The 20,203-nt window shown below is 36.4% G+C and overlaps 1 long non-coding RNA gene across 1 annotated transcript; it reads left to right on the plus strand.

The window, feature by feature from the left end:
- Positions 1-13,286: 13,286 nt before the first annotated feature.
- On the plus strand, positions 13,287-15,455 carry LOC149409876 (uncharacterized). Its single transcript, XR_016305095.1, has 4 exons — positions 13,287-13,314; positions 13,943-14,095; positions 14,662-14,789; positions 15,294-15,455. It is a non-coding gene; the product is annotated as an uncharacterized LOC149409876 (long non-coding RNA).
- The last annotated feature ends 4,748 nt before the right edge of the window (positions 15,456-20,203 follow it).

Genomic DNA, 20,203 nt, shown 5'->3' on the forward strand with positions numbered 1-20,203 from the left:
TTTATAGACATATCTCAATCCTGGACTGCAGGCACATTAACTGCTATTTCTGAAGGTTGCATATAGAAAAATATTTTTAGGCAAACACTTTTTTAAGTTAATCTCTGGTACAATACACAATCCGCCTATGTTGAAAGAGGTTAACTTTTATGTCCCTAACAATTATACTCGAGGGAGATCCCATGCACTCCTATATGCTCCGAAAGCGAGGACTTCTGCCTATCAGAACGCGCCAATAAACAGAGCGACTCAACTGCTTAACGATTCTGCATTAGCCATCGACATTTTCAATGTCACCTACAGACAATTCAGTAACTATCTTTTAACATATGTCACAAAATAGTAAAACTGCCTCTGTAAACTATTTAATTTGTAATCTTCTCCATGATATATTGTTGTATAACCGTTTTATGGAGAACATGAAAAAATAAATAAATAAATATTTGGCTTAAAAAGTATGTCCCGCTATTCTGAACTAATGAAGCTACGTTACCTGCAATGCTGGAAGAACACTGAAGGAAAGCAGAAAGGCGAAAAGGGAAATCAGGGAGTATGTAAGGCTGATGATATCAAATGATGAATTGACAAAAAATATTATAAATGGTTCCTGCACAGTACCTATAAAGTTCTTACACCTACAAAGTTTCAGCACAGTGCTCAAAAAGTACCTGCAAAGTTTCCATGCGGAATCTACGCAGTAGGTACCTATATAGTTTTATCCACCAGGTAACTGCGTGGCCTACACAGTTCCTGCAAAGTAATCTTGAAGTTCCTGCAAGGTGCCCATAGAGATCCTGCGCAGAACCCACTAAGAACCTGCAAACTACCCACAAGGTTTCTATGAAGTTCCTGCAGAGGACCTACAAAGTTCCTGCTAAGAATCCACAAGGTTCCTGCAAAGTACCCACAAGGTTCCTGCAAAGTACCCACAAGATTCCTGCTTGGTGCCCATGAAGTTCCTGCACAAAACCTACAAAGTATCCACAAGGATCATGCAAAGTACCCACAAGGTTTCTGCGTGGCTCTCATAAAGTTCCTGCACAGAACCTACAAAGTTCCTGCAAAGTACCCACAAGATTCCTGCGTGGTGCCCATAAATCTCCTGCACGGAACCTACAAAGTTCCTGCAAAGTACCCACAAGGTTCCAGCGTGGTGCCCATAAATTTCTTGCACGGAACCTACAAAGTTCCTGCAAAGTACCCACAAGGTTCCAGCGGGGTGCCCATAAATCTCCTGCACAGAACCTACAAAGTTCCTGCAAAGTACCCACAAGGTTCCAGCGTGGTGCCCATAAAGCTCCTGTAAAGAACCTACAAAGTACCCATAAATTATCTATAAACTACCCATACCATGCGTAATTGCGTATAACCTACAAAAGATAGTACTCTGCACGAACTTTGCAGGGACCAATGCTGATACCAAGGAAGGATGAAAGTAGACGGAGTACTGTAGAACTGAGATCCCCGAGGCCATGTATGACCATGTTACAAATTTGAAGATCTGGAAAGAATACAAGGCTGATGTAAGCGTAATGAATTTGATTAATAAAAAATGATTATCGAGTTGATGAACGGAATGGCAGAAATTCAGGGACGCCCGAGCAAGACATTACGCGGTCGAGTGAATAAAATACTTGAGTCCGATCATGGCAAAAGTTGGAATAACAGAAGAGTATCTATGGAACGATGTATGAATGTGAATAAAGCAAAGAGTGTATGCCAATATTATGTGGCGATTCATTCATTTTAAGTTATTTAGGAATAAAATTTTCCAACAAGAACTCTTATCTCCAACACTATATTGCACGAGGGTGTAAACCGTAAAGGAAGTAGGACATATTGTCAGGCAATAAGCGTAATATAATATTCCAGACAGGCTGTTAATAAACAGTTTTTTTTGGAATAATTTTTTTGAAGCTTATTTTTTTTTTTTTCGATTAACTTCACACAGGAGACCCTGAGGAAAATAATTCTCCTCAAGGCCTATGTCATCTCTGGGGATGCTGTGTGGAGGGTCTTTTGCTGAGAGGAGGGAGTGATGAGGGTGGTGATGATGGTCTTGATGAGACTCATGTTGTAGGGGGAGGAAACACAGAGGCCAAAACTCGAGAACGAGTAGTATAATCGACATGTTCTCATGTAAAAAATGTCAACCGTGTACGTATGTTGGACGCACGTTTGGCGTGTTTCTCGATTGTGCACCAGTGCCGAAGTGATCAATGACGCTAGTTCCTCGGAGCGTCTTCCATTGAAATACTGACCAGACCAGAGTTGGCTGCCAAATTCAACAGTGAGGCGCACTTACGATTTTTACAGAGTCAGCAGTTGTGTTCTATCTGCAGTATTTGCGCGCCCTGTACAGTACGCCCAGCTTCTCTGAGACTAACTTGACTCTGGCTTTGATAGAGTCCCCGTGCCTGAGCTGGTCACTTAGAGTTACACCAAGCATATCAATGGAAGGCATGTTGGGAAGATTGCTTCCGTTTAAGGAGACTAGATTGTCATTTCGATACCTTTTTTTAACATTAGCTCCACACAGGAGGTAATTCATTTCCCTCAGGGCCTATGTCAGTTTTGGGGATGCTGTTTAGAAGGTTTTTTTAAGGAAAGGAAGGAGAGGAAGATTTGAGAAGGCAAAAGGTACTTATTTATTTATTTTTTATTTGCAAAAACAGTATGAACCAGAACATTGCAATATCGATAATTAACATTTACAAAAAAGTAAATAACAAATAGGTACATTTACAAGAGGGACAAAGAAAAAAGTTTCAAATTTAGATTTACAATTTTAAGTATTGAATAATAATATTTCACGTTTAAATACGTTGTAGGACATGTGGAAAATATCCACATTTCCTGCGAGGCAGTTAATTAACCTAGTGATTCTTCCCAAGGGCATCACCATTGGTAAGTCAGTTCTGCACCTAGGAAGAATCAAAAGCCTGTGTTGGCGGCCTCGCGCAAAATTATCCGGGACATAAAATCCTATTTTAGCCAGAATGTCTGGTATTGATACTAAACCGTTTAGTAGCTTATACGCCATCAGGAGTAATGCAATATCCCTTCTGGAACTAAGGCTGCATGTACCCAGCATTCCCGAGATAAATGCTGTTGGAAACAGCCATGGGTAATATCCAAACTCTCTCATGTAGAGGTATCGTAAAAACTTCTTTTGTATCTTCTCGACCATTAGTACATAGACAGTGTCCTCTGGCCCCCATACCTGAGATCTGTTCTCGAGAATACTACGCACTAAGGTAAAGTAAAGCAGCCTTATTACTGCAAGGTTGGTCAAGTCTTTCGAATTGTGTATGACAAAACCCAACATAGTGTCCAGGAGTGATGAATGAATTCATCCCTCCCACTGTGTTGCAAGACGATGGGTCGAGAGTCTGGCTGGAGAGGTCAAAAGATATCCCTTAACCCAGGGCTTCCCTAACTGTGAGTCGCGACGCCCCGGGGCGCCGCGGGATCATTCCAGGGGCGTCGTGAGGCAATCTTTATAGCGAGAATATCGTTCCATCAGCACTGCAGCGTTAAGGGTTTTATTACCGTTTGCGACATCATACTTGTGTGAGACAGGTTTCTCTGCAGTTGCAGTAATTAAGAATAAGTACAGATCAAAAATAAATTTAGAGGCAGAGACGAGAGTGGCAATTTCGAAACTTCAACCTCGTTTTGAGAAACTATGCTCAGAAAAGCAAGCACATCCTTCTCATTAATACCAAAGAAAAAAATTGTTTTTAACCTTTTTTGTTTGCTTCCATTTTTGTGTTTATGTTGTTTTCTTTATTTTCTAATAAAAAATTTAGATACTATTTGGAGTTTTTCTGACAAATTGTTATTAGGTAACGTACCCATACTACGTGACCCGTTCACGGGGGGGGGGGGGGCTTCAAAATACTACGCTTGGTACAAATGAGCGGCGGGGGGCTTAGATTTTTAGTCACCAGGGGGGGGGGGGGGCGCCGCTAAAATATGGCAACTTCTCAAGGGCGTCACAGTTGAAAAAAGTTTGGGAAGCCCTGCCTTAACCAATCTCTCTCAATCTGACCCTACCCGCTACGCAGTACGAAGGCAAATGCATCCTCCGCCAAGAACTAGCCAAACCTCACCCCATGAACCTGGGAATATCTACGGTCTTTGTATAACTTAGTGTATTAGGTGTATCAACATGTATGCCTAGCTAATTTATATATCGCTGTTTTCGTGAAAAATCATGTTTTAATAAATAATGTTTCCATTGTTGCAAAACAAATACACTTCCTCCATCTCCCTTTATCTCTCTTGCCATCTCATTGGAGAATGTACCGGGTTGTTTTCTGATGTTCCTATTGTTCAACCTATAAAACAAATAAACATCACACCACTCCTTCCATCTCCCTTTGCTGCATGTATTGCATGTGATGTCTCTTTTTCCCTCATATCAGAATGTTCAGGAGTGTTCTGTAATGTTCCCATTGTTCATTGTTCCGCTCCACTGAATAACTGGTTCATTTTGTTGTCACTGTGAGTAATTCATCTCATGTTAGTCACAATGCATTCCATTTTTTTAGAATAACTACTCTATTTAAAATTCAGTTATTTTGCTTATCCTTGAAAAATCACTGGATATTCTTTAAATTAAAAATAAAACATTAAAAGTTATTTTTACAAAGTAATTGGGTTTTAATAAGAAAAAAATCAACTAGAAAAACAAGTTTTTTTTCTATAGTACATAATTTTTAAAACTTAATTTTTTTTTTTTTTGGTTTGGATGAGGATTGAATCTTCCTTCCCAGGGACCAGAGTCAACGGCTTTACCGACCAAGAAGGTAGGACTGATATTTATTTCATATATTAACCGCTGTAATGTTGTCTGATTTCTGAAAAATACATCTATGTCCGCGTATGTGTACGTGGTTAAACCAAACATTGATAGAATGCATTGTCATCGACAACGAATCTATCTGTCGAGTTTCAGCTCGATCGGATGTCGGGAAGTGGGTTAATTTCCACTTCCAAGATTTGCATTCATCAGCACCATTTTGAATATTTTGACAGCTGAACGGTCCCTATTAAATGCCGATTCCTGGTTCGTTTCTGCTTATGATCAAATTGTAATCAGCTGTCAAGCATAACGGTTATGTCAGAAAATTCAAATTCTTTATCGGAAAAATCATAATTTTTTTGTTTCTTTCTTATTCCAGTTTTTTCGAGTTGAATAAGTAAACCACCATAAATTTGACCTGAAATTCCGGCAACATTATCAACCATGTCCTCTCCAAAAGGTTTTCCACCATGCATAGGAGGCCCTACCTGTGTCACTGGCAGCCACAGGAGTATAAGTAAGAGTTGTGCTAATGTCCTCATCTCGAGACTTCTCACCAGAAGTCTCATCAGAAGGTACACCAATATTCAAAACCCATAAAAAATCTTTATGGTCTACGCAAACAACAGTTCTTATACCAGCTTTTGAACTCATTCCCAAGTCCTCATACGCCAAGAAGGTTTCATCGGAAACCATTCCAATAAAGTCATCAGCCGTGCTGGCTGAAGTTGTGCCTGCATTGGAAATCATTCCAAAATCCTCATTATCCAAGCAGGTCTCTTCAGAAATTGTGCCTGCTTTGAAAACCATTCCAAAATGTGCATCAGCTGTGCATCATCCCAAAAACGTCTCCAGCCTCGACAGGCTTGTTTAAAGCTCTGCCAACATTGGAAATTATTCTAAAATTGACATCAGCCAGTATGGTCTCACTGATTGTAATGCCGGTACTGGAAATATCCATATCAACGGCATCCATAGTCATGGCAAATGGTTCCTTGCCGGAATGGTTATCAACATTGCCAAACTCAGAGTCTTCGGGGACTGTACCACCACCACCAGCCACACTAGTCCCATCAGAACTTCTGCCGAGGATGGAAGTGAGACTGTTGTCACCAGAAGCACCTATGAAATTGAAAGCTCCGCACACCGAGCATAATAATTATTAGTCGCATGCAAAAACATGCCGATATTGACAAACTTGCCACCATCATGTGTCACTTCCTCTTGTCTCATCACACTTTGCCAATATTGAGAACCTTGCTGCCCTGAAATGGCTTTAGCTATGTTTGGTGACCAGACCTGGATAAATAGGCCCTTCCCTATCGCCCTATTTATCATCTCCTTCCCTTCGCCACTGCCTTCAACGACGCACAACATACCCCAATAAGCAGGGTCGGCCCTGAGCCAAACGGCGCCTGGCGCGATTAAAATTTTTGCACCCCTTGTTTAAACCAGTCAACGCCTAGGTACGTGATCACTGTAATCAACAATACTCGGATGATTTGTATTTGTGTGTAGCGCCGTCTTTATGAAAGAATCTAAAGGGCGATGTTTTAGGACTGTTCGGTGTTAGGTATTATTAGCGCCTTGGCAAATCGGCGCCCGGAGCGGACTGCTCCAATTGCGCCCGCATAGGGCCGGCCCTGCCAATAAGAGATGCTATACTCGCACTGGCTCCAGACAAGAAAAGTAGTATGCGTTATCGGTATTTGTAAAAACATACTACAAATACTGATAACGCATACTATTTTTGGTCAACGAAACTTTAAATACTTTGCGACAAGACTCTACAACATTCTTCCAGACAATATAAAACGATGTGATTCACAAAAAAATTTCAAAGACATTGTAAAAACTTGGATAAATAATAAGAATTGAAATAACCACATTATAGAGCGAATACATAGCATAGGAATACAAGCATAGGTAAAAGGTATTTAAAGTAACTTGAAAATTTTTGCCTCAACACAGGCTAAGCCTAGTGAGGCGGTATTTGAGAAACCTCAACTAACTGTACGTTTATCTTCTTTTTTACCTTCATCATATTATTTTTGTATTTTTCTGTTAATTTTATAACCTAAAAAAAAATAATTTCAAATCAATGTACAATATACATCATAATATGCATTTTTTAGTTGTAATGTGCAAACTTTCTAAAAGAAATATATTATATTATTATTATTACTTGGAAGTAAAAGTTGATCCATTGTTAGTGATTTTGCCGAAGAAGTAATAATAATTCCTTTGTTCTTAAAATATCACTCTTGCACATGTAGGCTATGAAAATGATGACTCAAGCACTGAATTCAACACCTCTGCAATTCCAAGAAAATATTTAATGTGCAATAATATTGGGTTCATACGTGAGAACAATCCAGTTATAAAACAAATATTTTTTATATAAGTATGTACATAATATATTAATGTTATTAATATCTATTATACTAAATATAAATACTAAAGCACAAATATAACCAGAAACCACAATATAGAAAATAGAGATAAAAGAATAACATTACAAGTGACTACAAAACAAAGTTATAAAATACACAGAACGGTAGATATAATCAGGTAACATACTCGTAGACATAATGTATAGGTATGATTTGAGATTTTCACAGCCAAAAGTAGTATAGTGATTTGTTTTTGGGGTATTATGCCCTACCTCCTTCTTTAGCCAATGTTTTGGCAGATGTGTAAAGACTGTGGTGAACACATCCGCCCTGATGATGGACTCAGTAATACTGTCCGCAACGTTGGCTAAATAAGGAGGTAGCATAACATGGCACAGTACCCCAAAAATAAAATACTATAGTAGGTATAAGATAAGTGCATGTTCGTTTTATGCATTTGATATTTATCTTCTTAAAATTCTATCAAATGACAAATAATATAAAGATACACAAATGATACATAGTTAGCCCATAAATTTTTACATGTCTTTGAGCGTTGGCAGAACTTTGTTTTTGAAACTATAAGTTATCGAAAAAAATGTCTACTTCAGCACACTCTATCTTATTATGTAATCGACACATTCAGGGCAGAGGGCTAAAATAGGCGATATTATTTTGTATTGTATTCAGGTGAAACATGCTGTGGCGTTTTGGGGATATGATAAGGAGACAATGAAAGATGTGGTTGTGATGTCACAGCGTTTATTTTGGGTGAGTTAGTAGCGCAGTTGTGAGATGACTCCGGACCGATGACGATGATACCAGGTGTAAGCGGCGATGACGGATGAAGTCGGTGGCTCGACACCGCGTTGGTGGAGACCAGACTCGAGGATGTTTTCAGCACTGGGGATGACGTGGTATCTTCCGAGTACTCCAGTGTGAAACAGGATAGCCGAAGGTATGATGATTGACAGATTCGCGGGAGATGCAGGCCAGTGACGATGTCGCGGGGCTGAGGCGCAGGGCGCTGATGTAATCCCAAGGAGTCCATGATAATCCGTAGCCTCTCTTATAATGTCCGTGTAAAGCTGGGCATTGTAAGTAGGTCCGTAGCGTGTAGCGGCGCGGTGGAGTAACAGCAGTGCGCGACGCGGGGATGACCGGCCAGTCGGGTGCCTCAGCAGGCAGCAAGCGGTCGCAGGGCTCGCAGGTTGGTCACTTGCAACTGCTAATTAATGACTGACTGACGTCTCGACACAACCGTTTTACAGCGGAACGTGCTTTGAGAATCTTCAGGCGTGTAGGTAGATGTCGCCGAATGCTAGCATCGTATCTAGAGAGTTCTAGCTACGATGCGTTTGCATGGGTGAACGTTCCCGAATATTAGCATCGCTATAGCATATTCAACAATATTGGGAACATTATTATTTCAATATTGCAAAGTTATAATGAAGTATCGAGATGAACGTGGATTATTTTATGTAAACATATTAGATCTAATTTTAAGTGTTGAAGTATTCAAGACGTGCGTTGTGTGATCTGAGATGGTCATATAGACTACATTTGAAAGATATATCTTAACATTTATTCTAGACTAACTGACGTCTACCCGGTGATCGACTTTTCTCTACTTTCTATAAATATAATATGAAGGTCCTTGAAAGGATAACAAATTCTGTGAATAAATCCCATAATTTTAAGTGATTTGTACCTACTAACTTAGGAAAAAGTTATTATTCAAGTCCTGTAATTATCCAACTACTGTGAAACAACCGGCACATGATGAGATCATAACTTATAACTGGAATTTTAACTTTGAAATTTTTTTAAACAACCCGCCCTTAATATCGTCAATGCGTACATAAAATATGAATTTGGAATCAAGAATATCATAATTATTATTAAATAAAAAACATGGTTAGTAGCCGATCGGTCCAAGGCTATGGGTTCCTGCTAGATGAATCCTTTTGTACCATCAACATTTTCCCAAATAAAATTATTCTAAACTAACTAACTAACCAACCATCACGCCGTTTACCGCAGGGGTAGGCAGAGAAGACGGACCGCCAAACAACTCGGTCTTGGCACACACTTCTTGCCTCATTCACATTCATACATCGTCTCATACATACTCTCCTACTATTATGACTCTTGACATGGCCCGACTCGAGTATCTGATTCACTTGATCGTGCCATGTCTTCCTCGGGTGTCCCTGACTTCTGCTACCATTCGCATTTGCATCATATATCCTCCTTACACTCCTATCTTCACTCATTCGCTCTACTTGCCCAAACCATCTAAGCGTCCCTTTCTTAATCTTTCTCACTACGCTTACATCAGATTTGCACTTGGAAATTATGCTAGTAGGAAGAATTCAAATGTTGTCTATCTTTATATTTAAAAAAAAATAATTGTAACTAGATCTGAACATCCAGGTAGGTACTTTCCAAACTTCCTCTTTCCCGTCTCTTTTCCCTCCCCCATGCCTTCAGCCTGGCAAAAATAATTTTGTATTTTTCTGCGTAAGGAATAAGGATTATGATTTATTACTTATTGCGTCATAAATTAAAGGCTACGTAGTTACTCGGGGCATATTGTTTGTTTTATTTTTCAATAACAAAACATTTCACAGAGGACAATGGCAAAATGCAACACCGCATTGAAACAGGGCTGGCACAAATTTCAACTTAAAACTTATATTTTATGTATGTACGGAAGATTAAAAAAATATATTTATATGAAAATGAAATACTTTGAAAACACCACTTTTAATTAATAATAATCTACATGTTTCAAAGAAAATGGCTTCTTCATGAAAATAGTGGAATTTTTTGTATTTCTTTGGCATTCACCATGTAACAATTTCTAGACATTTTTTGTTTTTAATGAGTTTTATTATTCGCAATGTACATTTGTTACGTATAAATTTTATTAATTAGCGACCGGTTTCGACACGTCCGTGTCATTAACTAGCTATTTTAAAACTAAATTTTTAAGTGCAGAAATATGGGGTTTTATTTAGTTTGGTTCTTTGGTGGGAGGGGATTTGAAGGAGGGGGAGGAATTTATACGTAACAAATGTACATTGTGAATAATAAAACTCATTAAAAACAAAAAAGGATAATGGAAATTAACATTATTTTTTATTTAGCTTACTTTCAGACAGCATTACAGCGTCTATCATCAGGGCAGATGTGTTTGGCATCTGAGATGTCCGAAACGTTGGCTAAAGAAGGAGGTAGCGCAACATGGCATAATACCCCAAAAATAAACCACTATAGTACTTTTGGCCATGAAAATCTCAAATTATATTGGATAGTCGGTTATTAATTAAAGCACTATTTAAATAAACTACTCATACGAAGTGGTCGATCAATTCACCTACCTGGGCTTCAGCCTGACAGAAAACGATGAGGATCCAGCAGAAATCAGAAGGAGAATCACAGCAGCCAACAAAACATACTTCTCTTCACTGCCAGTGTTTAAGTCACGTAGTGTCCACAGAAAAACCAAAATAACCATATATAAGACCATTGTAAGAACTGTATTGGCATATGGATGTGAGGCGCTGACACTGACGGTAAAGATGGCTGAACTGCTGGATACTTTTGAAAGAAAGGTGCTGAGAAGAATATGTGGACCCGTGAAAGAGGGCGAACAGTGACGTATCCGGCACAATATAGAATTGTACGATATATATAAGGCCCCTAGCATCTCTGCACACATGAGACTCCTCAGGCTGAGATGGGCTGGGCATGTACGGAGAATGCCGGATACACGCGTCCCAAAAAGAATTCTGATTGGTCACCCAGGTGGAAAGAGAAAAGTGGGAAGACCCAGACTGAGGTGGGAAGATGAGGTAAGAGGGGATGCAGCACAGCTTCTCCAGGTGACAAACTGAAAGTCAGCCGCTGAGGACAGGAGGAGATGGAGGCGACTGTTGCAGGAGGCCAAAGCTCGATATGGGCTGTAGCTCCATCGAAGAAGTCGGTTATTAATAATGGTTTATTATTATATACTTACCTAAATCTTTTTTTACTGCATAATATACCTTGACAAGATCCGTAGGCCACTTAGGCCCATCTTCCACAGGGATACACAAGTCTCTGATCTCGATGATTAATTGAAGTATTTTAGCGACTACCGCCATACATTTGCGTGAAGGTTCGTACACAGGCAGACGTTGCCGACGTTTTGTAAACTCGTCGGCGATACCAGTATCCCACGACCAGCCTGGTGAGGTTGTCGCCACTCACTTCATCGAGACTTTAAACATAGTGTCACTTGTTTTAGTCATTCTTTTGTAACAATACGTGTGCTTTAGATCTATGCTAAGAAAATAACAGTAAACAAAAAATGATAGCCACAGCAAGTGTTTTTTTGTGATTGAGGTTATGAAAGCATTCTAGTTTTGACGTTTCGAGAATTCAACAATGATTGGTGGCAATGCGAGTAACGATTTGTACGGACTGTGGGCGGCAATTGTTTGCGATGTGAGTACACAAGAGTATCTGATACATGCGTGCAAGAATGGCTTCGAAATTATTAAAATTGATGCATAATGCTATACCCAAAAAAATTGGGTCTCTTGTGTGATAATTATAGCAACAAAAATAGAATTTAATAAAATGTAAGCTTATTTTCAAATTCCGGAACATATCAGTATTAGAAAACCATCGCCATCACCAATCGCCATGGCGAAAGACTACCATTCAGAATCGAAACATTGCTTGAAATGGCTTTATATAGGTAGTTTCTGACGTTACTCATTCCCATCTCCTTCTTCTTTTCCTTCAACCTAACAACATACCCCAATTAAGGATGCCATAGTCCTACTGGCTCCGAACAGTTGTGAGCAATTGGAACTCTTGTGCGGTAGGTAATTACCAGAGATGTGCAAAATGGGTACCCAAAACCATTTGAAATGCAAAATGGAAATGGGTCAAAACTTTTCCATTTGAAAATGCAAAATGCAAAATGGGTTTTAGAAAAGCATTTCAAATAAAAAATACCTATTTTCAAAATGCATTGAAAATGCAAAATGGCTTCTCAGGTCAAACAATTAAAATAATTATAGAATTTTTAAACAATTTTGTCATTTAATAATGGACATCAATGTAGAACATATTACTTGATGGTAAATCCAAAAACACCACGACTACAGATTATGAAACCACAAAAAATTTGCGCGGGACCAATATTGCCAAAGAAAAAACATAGAAACTGCTATCTAACATTTAGTATTACAGCGTCATGGCCCCATGTTCAGTATTTTTTGTAATGGTATCACTCAATTGCCAGGACTCCTACCAGGGAGCAACTTGACAAATGGAAATTATCTCTCATAGCGAGGTTGAGGACCGACTGATATTTGGGGCTAATGAAAAAAAGTTGATTAGAGATAGTAGGAAGAATGTTGCAAAAAAGCATTTACAATGGAAAATGCACTGAGAAAAGCATTTAAATGCAAAATAGTTTTTAGAAATGCATTTAAAATGCAAAATGGAAAATACCCATTTTGCATTTTGCATTTCCATTTAAAATGGATTTATTTGAAATAAAGCACATCTCTGGTAATTACATACAAATACATACCTATGTCAGTCAATTTTTCAAGCTTCTTAATTTTCAAATTAAATCCAATAAATTAGATCAAATATGATTTGATATTTTCACGGCCAAAAGTATTTTTGTTATTTGTTTTTGGGGTGTTATGCCGTGTTGCGCTAACTCCTTCTTTAGCCAACGTTTCCTGCCCTGCCAACTGCCCTGATGATGGAAACTGTAACATTCTCCGAAACGTTGGCTAAAGAAGGAGTTAGCGCAACACGGCATAAAACCCCAAAACAAATAACAAAAAAAAATTTGAGTAAGTAAATTTCTAACAGCCCTGTTAAAATTGTAGAATGAGCAAGCCGCTCACTCCATCTCTTTCTGTTGCATGAAGAGATCAATTTAATTTATCATTCTCTCTTTCTTTCTGATTACATAATGTTCTATGATGTTCCAAATGTTCCATAGCGTTCCAAAGCATTTCCATTGTTCCTCGCCATCTTGGCTTCTTGGTTCATAGTGCCGCCAGCTCTTGGGAAGGAACGTCGTCATGTTGGGTGAGACTTTACATCCTCCATTGCTCAAGAATAATATCCTTTGAATATTTAAACTCTCTACTTTTTTTTATAATCTAATCAAATTTAAATTCAATTGGTTCAATTTACTGTCAAATTTTTTCAATTCCTGAATGCATTCAAGATTTTTAGCACGTTTTTTCTTTGCATCATTCCAACATCGTTTGATTATATTCTTGCTTAATTTATTATAAGATTTATGGTTTTCTATTGACTGGATAACCATGAATTTAGTAAAATCATCAGAATTTTTTTGATTTATTCAATTTTCACTGATTTATTTTTCGTATTTGATGACATCATCATACTTTCCCAATGTATTAGTCCAATATGTTATAATTAATTTTTAAAAAATCTGTTTTTTTGTTGTTGTATAAACTAACTAATAATCTAGTTAAATTGTTAAATTATTCAACATTTTTGTTGACTCATTCGCAGTGACGTTGCCGCCATTTCGTTGATGCCATTTTGAAAACTTTTTATAGTAATTTATATTTTAATGTCAACTTAATAAGATTTTAGCATATTTTTTACTACTATCCCCTTATAAAACCAGCATTTAGACTTTGAAGTTCTTACACAGGTACTTATTACATTTGTTTTTTTGCAGATTTGTTGTCGGCACTATCAGCGGCCATTTTGTTTTCGCCGCCATTTTGAAAACTCTTCTGCCACATCACCAAAGTGACTTGCTTTTCTGGAATGCTGAACTCTCGGAGGATATTAGTTCATTGTATCGTCAGCTCTTGGAAAGAAACGTTTAGTGAGTCTTTAAATACTGCATTGTTATAGAAAATGTTTACATATTCTCTACTTTTTCATAATCTAATCAATTTGTTCACTTTATCGTCAAATCTTTTCAATTTCTGATGCATTTCAACTTTTTTTGGACCTGTTTATACACTACATCATTCGATATTGTTTAATTTTTATGTTTGGTTAGTTTATTACAAGCTTTATGATTTTTTTTTATTGATTGGGTAAACATGAAATTCGTAAAATAATAAGAATTTTTTTGATTTTTCAGTTTTTACTGATTGTTGATGACATCATCATGCTTTCTGCATGATGATGTTGTTTTTGTGTTTTTGAACCTATCAGGTTTTTTCCCCAAATTGATCAATAATCGAGTTAAATTGTTATATTTTTCAAAATTTTTGCTGACTCATTCTAAGTGACGCCACCGTTATTTAGATGGCTCCATTTTGAAGACCTTTCATAGTATTTTTCACGTTTATTAGATTTTGAATGTCTTATTGTTGTTATTCCCATATTAAACCATCGTTCAGAGTTTAAAGTTTTTACATGCCTATTTATTTGTTTTTGCAGTTTTGCTGACGCACTACCGGTGGCCATCTTGTTTTATGCCACAATTTGAAAATGTTTATGCCACATAACCAAAGTGACTTGCTTTTTTGAAGTTTTGCCAGTTCTTGGGAGAAATGTTGTCACATCAGGTGAGTCTATGATATGCATCCTCCATATTTCCAGAATATAGATCCTTATATTTTAAATATTTTAATTGTTAATTTTTTTCATAATCTAATCAATTTATATTTATTTATTTCAACTTAGGATCAAATCTTTTCAATTTCTGATGGAATTCAACTTTTGTTTAATTTAGGACGGGTTGTTTCGGAGAATTTGAACAATTCTTCAAATTTCAAAGTTAATTTTCAAGTTCTGTGAAAGATTTTTTCAAGTTCTGTTTTTATTTCAGTTATGTCAAGCAACTAGCTTATACTGATATAATAACAGAACTTGTATAGGACATTCACAGAACCCGTCAATGAACGTTGAAATTTGATGAATTGTTCAAATTCTCCGAAACAACCCGTCCTAAGTAATTTATTGTTTTAATTCAATTCTAATGATTTTATTGAACTTTTTCTCATTAAAACATTAAACCATCATTTAGACTTTGAAGTTCTTACACAAGTAAAATTTGTTTTTTTTTGCAGATTTTTTGTCGCACTAGCATCGGCCATTTTGTTTATCGCCGCCATTTTGAAAATTCTTCTGCCACATAACCAAAGTGACTTGCTTTTATGAAAAGTGAATTCTCAAAGGATAGATTTCTAAATTTATAGTACGTCGTCAGCTCTTAGGAAGAAACCTTGCCACATGAGGTATGTCTTTGTACTGTTCTAGAATGTTTTTAAATATTCATTATTTTTTCATAATCTAATAAATTTAATATTCAATTTGTTTATTTTAAATTAAATCTCTTCAATTTCTGAAGCAATTTAACTTTTTTTTAGCATATTTTTTAAATTTGATTACTCCAATATCGTTTGATTTTTACGTTTGTTTAATTTATTACAATATTTTTTATTTATTGGATAGCCATGAAATTGTCAAATAATATAGTTTTTTATTACTTTTTTTATTTTTTTTATATCATCCAGTATTTTATAATACATTAATATTTTAATTAAACATTATTGTAGTTTTTATTTTCATTGAACCATAATCTAACAGCATTGCTTAATTTTTCTCTATTTTTTGACTCATTGAAAGCAATGTTTCCGTCATTTGGATGGCTCCATTTTGTAAAAATTCATAGTAATGTGAGGTTTATTAGATTTTGAACTTCTTTATAGCTGTTATCCCTCTATTAAACCAGTTTTAAGTTTTTAAATACCTACTTATTTGTTTTTCTGCAGATTTTTTGACACAAAACTATCGGCCATTTTGTTTTTCGCCGCCATTTTGAAAACTCTTCTTCCACATTACCCAAGCGACTTGCCTTTTTGAAGTACTGAACTCTGAGAGGAAACCGAAAGTGAATCCAGAATGGATGGAACTATTTATTGTGTAAATTATTCATAATTTATAGAAGTCTTTGAAAAAGTTACTGGTGACGGAGTTTTCAAATCATCATATTATTTCTGATTATACCATATGCCATGTCCCTGCTGATGAAATATACCATATCGCCAATGATGAAATATACCATATCGCCACTGATGAAATATACCATATCGCCACTGATGAAATATACCATATCGCCACTGATGAAATATACCATATCGCCGCTGATGAAATATAATATACCGCCACTGACAAAATACTCTGTCGACCTGTTTGTCGATGAAGTATATCATACCAACGCTGATGGAATATACCATTGACCCGCTGTTAGAGTATGCCGGATTCCTGCTGCTGAAATGTTCCTTGAACCTTAAAAGCAAGAGACCGATGGAAAACCCCTACAAAGAAGCCAGTGAAAATTATAATCCAAAAACAAACATCTCTTATCAAAACACATAATGTTACTTACAGAGGCATTAGGTGAGAAATTTAAATGAATTTTTTACTATTTTTCTATAGAGTTAAGAATCTTTATGAACCCATCAACAAACCTTTGAACTACAATACGTTAAACAGTTTTACTACAATATGTTAAACTTTGAGGATGTGAGTCTTTTAAAGAAGAGGAAGAAGTCATGTTGTAAGAGGGAGCAAACACGGAGGCAGGAAAATTATTCCATAGCCCAGCTAATGAATACAAGAATAAGTCGTAATAGCAACCTGTTCTCGTATTAATATAATGTCAACCATGTATAAACGTTATGCACATATTTGGCATGTATCGTGGCTGTGCACCGGTATCGAAGAGATCAATGATGATCTTTCATCAATATACCGGCAGAACGAAGATAGCATCCCACCCGATGTCAATACTCTAAAGATAGCAATCCGTTTGTTAAGATGGTGGTATCTTTCGAACAGACTATCCGTTTCTGCACAGAGTTAAGTGTTTTTGTCCGGTATTTTGGGGCATTATTAATAATCCAATTCATCAGTCTAGTTTATATATATAATGGCTTTTACTTCCATTGTTAAGTGTCTACGTAACTTCTTGATTGCCGACGCTAATTTTTCACTGTGCGCCAGCTTATTCTATTTTCGTAATAATTAGTTTTTTTTGTAAATAGTACCGTCTTACTAGATTAATCAATAATAATCTACCATAAGTAATTTCCCCAGATTAGCGAGTTATATTGATAGAAATGATTTTTTTAAACGTATCCTATAAAGTCTTATAACTGGCAAATCATCTGAAATGTATTTCTTTACAGAAGATAAAATAAGCTGATAACGAGATGCGACACTGACTTTTGGCATGCAGAGATTTACGAGAGACATTATCTTCAAAGGCGAACAGTTCAGAACTTCCTCTGGCACCTGTCAACGCAAAAGTTCACGAACAGAAGACACAAGTAACATTATATCGTACATTTATAACGTAATGTCACCATGTCGTCAATGCAAATCCATCCAGATAAACTGGCCCCGGTAGATCCAATAACTACAACATCATAAGTTGACGGCCTCAGAATCCCTAATTGATCTGTTATGTTATTTCACATTTAATTAATATAAAATAATAAGTAGATCACCTGCATCAGTAAAGACTTCACCGTGGTGAAGATCACCATTCATAATCGAAAAGTTGCTTGAAATGCTGCAGCTGTGTTTGATGACCCAGAATGACTCAGCGTAAATTCACACGAGTTTAGAAGCTGTTATATCTGTTCTTACTTAGCAGATTTAAGGGTTGGGAACTCTTTGTTAAAAAGTAAAATGTTCTACTTATAATTGTGTTTATTTAGTTACAGTAAATAGGGTTGGTAATTCTCTGGTTCGTGAAGCTTGTTCCCTGTCACTATAACCTCACAAGTATCTGTTACACTCTAGCGACATCTGACGGACTCTGGAGTAAGCTTTATGACTAGCGCCATCTATGGCTTAAATACTCAACTTATTACCATACATCACAGAAGTCATCATAAATTATGGCATTTTCCTGTTCGACGTTCTTCTATTTTTTTTCAACCCTTGTGTAAGCAGTGAAATTTGATTTAATTTTTACCAGTACGCTAGAGCAATACCGTTTAGATATGTAACTGCACTAGCTAAGACCTCAATCATTGTACAAGCACATTTGCATAATCTCTAAATAGTATAAAAGAAGGTCGCTATCCGAGTCTGTCTGTTTGTGCGCTTAGTTCTTCTAAGCTACGCAACATATTTTAATAGGGTTTTCACTATAATTTAGAGAATTTTTTCCGGAAGGTTTATATATATAAAACATGGATATTATATTTATAGAAAGTAGAGAAAAGTCGATGTTTTATAATCAAGACATAAAAAAATATATTTTCAGGCGCTTACATTGCTAACGCTGGCTAAACCTTATGAGATACATAAAAATAATGTACAACGGAATTGTATATCTTAAAAAGGACTACAGCAAAGTCCATGATGGTATATGTCTATCCCCTAAGGATAATATCCCCAGTTAATCATATCCCGGGAATACTTGTCCTTCAAAATAAAAGTCACTTAAAATATAAGATATATTGTTAATAAATTTGGAGCGACAATCACAAGATTATACAAAATCTGACTGGCAAGTGGCAAGAGTGTAGTTTCGGACTGTGGTCTGCAGGATGAAGATTGCCCTAATGAGAGTCAACGGGTAATAAGAGAGGGCACCATTAGAAGAAGCTGCTGATGAATGGCATTATAGGAAAAGTCTAGCAAAAATCACGGATAGTCTGAATTCTCAACAAATCAGTTCCAATTTTGGAAATGGCAATTAAATTAATTAATCAAAAATGTTATATTAAGGTAGGTCTTTCAATTCTGAAAATGACACATCAATTCAAAACAAATACGAGTTCTAGAGGAACCGGAGTTACAGACAGAGTTACAGGCACAACCGAAATTAGAATTTTAGGATAAGATTGTAATCACAGTGATGGATTTGCATTTGCGATATATTTTTAGCATCATGGCAATATTTGTGAACGTTCTGAACAGGAATCTACTTTTCCACTTTTTTACTGTACTGTTTTTATCATTTTCTTGCTATTGTTCTCTTTGTTTTTTTGGTTACTTTTTATACATATTAAGTGGTAAATGGTTCATGTGAGCGAAATGCTCAGGTGATTGTAATTCTCACTGAGTTCAGGATATTTAGGATATTGTTGGATAGCTCTGCTATATTAATGTTGATTCGCTTTCATATTCCTACCATTAGATAAAGGTTCTAGTATTATTGTGACAATTTTACTATTCTGCTATAAATATATTACACAATTTTGGTAACTATTATGCTAAAATTGTTGATGTTTTTAATGTCTCTATTGAAGTTTAAAGCGGAACTAATTAAATATTTAGCAATGCATATTTTAACGAGGTCATTGCATAAACTGGTTTGAACCCCAAAACCCCCCCTGGCTACTCCCATGGTTCGTGACCTATCTCCCTGGTGTCTACTATTTATGTTGCGTTCAAACGTGATAGCAAAGAAAAAGATGTGTTCCACTAAGCCACTGAAAAAATAGTCTTCCTTACCACCGTTTTTATCAATTTCGTATTTCTCGTAAACATTATACATTTAAATCTGAAAGAAATCTAAAACAAAGACAATAATGGTGTTTTAAATAAGTTATTCATTTTTATTTATGAACATTAACTTTGTTAACGAAAACAATAATTATTCAATTAAATTAGGTAAGTCACAGAACATTTAAGGACAGGTTGTTCCACGGAATTTTAACAAATCAAAAAGTTGATTTGCAAGTTCTGTGAAGGTTCTATTCAAGTTCTGTTATTATTTCAGTTTTTGAAGCCCCTAGCCAATAACGATATAATAAAAGTATATCATTATTGCCGTATGGTTTTGTATTCTCATCATCTCGGCATGGCGACATCTCTTCTCTTGTATTTAGTCACTTGACACAAATCATCAAATTGGAATAGCAAAGTGTTTCAGTGGTCATTGGATCTGGCAGATACAACTTTTGTTATGAATAATAAATTCTCATGAAAAATGTAAACGAGATAATGAAATCTG

Source organism: Hesperophylax consimilis, chromosome 29 (genome assembly GCF_061612785.1).
Source record: "Hesperophylax consimilis isolate HC1 chromosome 29, BYU_Hcon_1.0, whole genome shotgun sequence".
Taxonomy (NCBI): Eukaryota; Metazoa; Arthropoda; class Insecta; order Trichoptera; family Limnephilidae; genus Hesperophylax; species Hesperophylax consimilis.